Source organism: Nannospalax galili, unplaced genomic scaffold (genome assembly GCF_000622305.1).
Source record: "Nannospalax galili isolate Female #2095 unplaced genomic scaffold, S.galili_v1.0 scaffold1241, whole genome shotgun sequence".
NCBI lineage: Eukaryota > Metazoa > Chordata > Mammalia > Rodentia > Spalacidae > Nannospalax > Nannospalax galili.
In genome coordinates, this window is record NW_008343658.1 from 141,602 (window position 1) to 145,981 (window position 4,380).

The following is a 4,380-nucleotide window of genomic DNA, read 5'->3' on the forward strand; positions in this document are numbered from 1 at the left end:
AAATGAACCTATCATTTGACCCAGTTATACCACTCCTTGGCATATACCCAAAGGACTCATCCTATTGCAGAGAACAGCAGATATGTGGTATATTTACACAATGGAGTTCTACTCAGTGGCAAAGAAGGACAAACCCATGAAATTTGGATGTAACTAGAAACTGTTATACTATGTTTATTAACACAGACTTAGAAAAAAAGTCAACAAATGTTCTCCCTCATATGTAGATCCTAGTACCAAACTCGGATAAATAAGTATGCAACCAGACATAACTACAGGAACCAGGCTAATGGAAAGGAAACAGGGAGGTAAAGGAAAAGAAAGAACCTGAAAGGGAAGAACAGTAGGAAACAGGCCTTAACAAGGGAGATATGAATAAAAATTGGGTTAGTTAAAGGGAGGGGGGAGGGAAGGGTATACAAGGAACCTAGGGGATAAGGAGAAAGAAGGAGCTCAAGAGAGACAGGAGACTGGTATTATCAAAGGAGAAGTGGGAAAGATGAGGACACATTAAATCGGGAAACCATGGTGGAAGGGTTAAACAGGGTAAGAGAGAGGAGAGATAAATAATGCCTAGCTGGTAGCTAGTTTAAAAAACTAGATGGAATCATATTAGTCCAACAACTTAATGAAAACTTGCACATACAATATCTCTACATGAGTCTATATGTATAGCAAAAGGATGCATAACAAAAGACAGTGCCAGACAGGTGAAAACTTCCTTTCAGTTGCTGGCCAGGGTGGTCAAAGAGACTCTCAAAATTAAACAGGCTATTGCCACAGCTCTTGATAGCCTTCTAGAACTTGAAGGTAAGACCCCACTGTTAAAGGCAGAACATACTTCAGACACAGGATATGGAACAATAGAGCTGGAACTACCATGAAGCCACTTCCTCTGAAGGCTAGCTCTCATAGCTTTGGAGAGCCGCTAAGAAGGTGCCAAGGGAGGACATAAATCAATGGTCAAACACCACCTTGAAGATTAAATGATCACATCAATTGCTGGTACAACATACAACATTGGTGCAATCAATAGTGGCACTTTAATCTTGGAGGCAATCAACAGCTACGTAATTGGACTAAAAGCCCACTCAATGGGAAGAAACTTAAGTGTTGTACTGGAAACATAACCAAATGCACATTGCTGAAGTGGTCATAGATCTTAGAGAAATTCCTAATACTGTCACATCCCTAGACTAATGTAATTTCTTACTATGTACAAATTATTTAACCTTATATTTACAGACAAATATTGCAGTCACCACTCATCAAAGCCTTGTTCTGCGATGGTGATACTGGCAGCACAGGGCCAGTCCCTGGGACTTGAGCCTCTTTGCAGCAAGTCAACATTATTAAAAAAATCAGTGGGTGTTTATACATGAAACTGGCAGTCACATGGGATTTGGCAGTTACATACAAAGATTTAGGGCACAATTCAATGAGAAACAGGATGTATAGCTTTTAGCTGGGGCCAACCAAGCGTTGTTTGTAAAACAGGATGCTTGAACTTTTACTCAGGGTTACCAGTGCCTAACTTGTAATTTTTTGGCCACAATGATTCCTTTCATTGGACAAAAAGCATAATGGACTTTTAACTTTTAGCCCAGGAGTAAACTTTTAACCTGGCCTATTCTTTTTGCTAGTGAGAGCTGAGAGTTATTTGTTCAGAATCAGGATGTGGGCTAATGACTGTTGACCAAGATGCCTTCCCTCATCAAGGAACTTAAACTTTTGGCCTGGCCATTTTTCTCCAGCTAGCCCTGCAGTGTTCAGAAAGACAGGGATTTGTGGAGGCTGTATTCAGTGCCCATCCATTTAGCACAGATTGTAGCCTGAGCTTAAAAGTTTCAGATCCATCTTGCCCTAGGGCATGCTGTACTGGTTTCCTACAGCCTCACACAGACATTCTCTATGAATTTCCCAGGACTAAGTGGTGCATCTACAATGCAACCTGTATACCTAAGGTTCACAGAACATAGAACAGGGTAAAGAAAAAGACACTAATGAATTCTCAGTTCTCATTAAGGAAGCTCCCTCATGAAACAAAGGGCCAGGAACACAAAATTTCACAAATGGCCAAAGCATATAGATGAAGAGTCTATAAAATGCTGTTCCTTGGACAGGACTCTTATATTAAACTTCACCCACCCAGGGCTTAGGGACCATCATGGAAGAGGGGGTGGAAGGATTGTAAGAGCCAGGGAGGAGGTGCATGACCATATGGAAACAGAGTCCTATATGTTCCAAGGAACTTGCTCATATGATTCAACGGCAATGGTTTCAGCATACACAAGTCCCATGCAAACTCAGGGAGACAAAATCCCAGAATAGAACTGGGGAAATGAACAGCAGACCCCAATCTTAGCTGAAGAAATATTGGCAACTGATTACTGCTAGGCAAGGAAGAGTTGATCTTCCTAAAACAAGGGACTCTAGATAGGCTGACTAGGCTTCAGTGGATGAAATTGCCTTGGGGAAAATCTGGGAACACTGACTTAACACAGTGTGCCTTAACATGGATGACAGAGAATAGGTACCATGGCCCAACATGGTCCCAGTTTCATGAAGTTTTTATATTAAGAGAACAGAGAAAGTTCATAAATCCAGACATTTTTCAAACATTTCTGGAAACATTAAGCAGGCAGATACAGCAAGTGATAAAATCTCAGCTATAGGCCCCAGATGCTGTCTGATGTCACTCAGCCTTTTGATTGATGTAGCTGCTTCTTCATTAAATTGATTCAGTCAGTCACAAGATGTTAATCCAGACACAGGTGAATAAGGAGTGGCTATTCGCTGGTGTGGTGGTTTGAATGAGAACATTCCCCATAGACTCCAAGTATGTTTAAGTTGCTGAAGTTTGTATATATCCCACGTATGAGTCCTCTGTTGCATGTACAGCTGGCTAAGATTTTCTTCCATTCTTAGACTGTGCCTTCAACAAATAGTTTCCAGTTTCTTTTCTGTATGCATGATTTTTTATTTCATAGTGTTCTGTTGGTCAGTTTTGGGCCTTAATTCCTAATCAGAGGTTTTCCTATTCAGAGATTCCTTACCTACCTATGTCTTGAAATTTCCCAACGTTTTCCTCTTATTTTTTCAGAGGTTTGCATTTTATGTAGTGTGTTAGTTTTATTCTTCTTTTCTATTTCCTCCCTTCTATAATAAAATTCGTCTCAGTGCAAAATAAAATTGCACACATAAAAACTACAAAAATAATATATGCTGCTGAGATGGATGGAGAAATGATCACTGATATACTGTTGGTAGGAATGTAATTAGTACTTTTACCTGTGGAAGGGAGTACAGAAGCTCCTCAAAATGACAATAACTAGAATGACCATATTTAACAGACTCCTGAGTATACACCTAAGGGTGCCGGTCACTATAAATCATGTCAGTACATAGTCACATTTATTGTGGGATTGTTTGTCATACCTATGTGATGTAGATAGCATAAGTGGCTGTCAATAGACATAGACTGAAAAAATGTGGCAAAATACACATAATAGAATACAATTCAAAAAGAACATCACATCTTTTTCAAGGAAGTGGATGGAACTATATTTTAGTATGCAAAACATAAAAAGTCAGACTCAAAGGCATATACAACAGGCTTTTTGGCACGTGGGAGAGAAAAAAGATGATATGACAGTAGAGAAATGGGAGTCTATGTAATTCTTCTGAAAAATATCTATAACCTGTAAATGTACTTTGATTATGTGTATATGGATGTGTCTTTGTGTATTCTTGTGCAAGTGGGTTTAATGCTGGCAGAGATTTGAGGGAGTCATCAAGTGCCTTAAAGCTAGAGCTCCACAACTTGAGTGCTGGAAACTGACCTCTGCAGAGCAGTAAGTGCTCTTAGCTACTAAGCCATTTCTCCAGCCTCTATGATTATACTCTGAATATTTAAAGAAAACACACTCTGTTGAGGATGTAAGAAACAGGAACCATTGGGGCTAGAGAGCTGGCTCAGTGGTTAAAAACCCTGGTTGTTCTTGCAGAAGACCCAGGTTCGAATCCTGACACCCACATGGCAGCTGACAACTGTCTGTAATTCCAGTCCCAGGGGATCTGAGGAGGGAGCATTGCACAACATGGGTGCACTTATCTACATGCAGGCAATATACACATACACATAAAATAAAAAAAATAAATAAAAAATTTTAAAAAAGAAACAGGCACCAGAATACATTGTTGCTCAGAACTGACTGAAATTCTGTAAAGATTTTAGATTAGTGTGGATAATTTAGTTTTATGTTTGCTTTTGATTTAGCAATTCTGGCAGAGGAAATTATTCTAAGGTTATAACATATCCTTAAATACTGTGAAATTTTAAAATATATCCTTATTGATTTTTTTGAAAATATCAGTGTA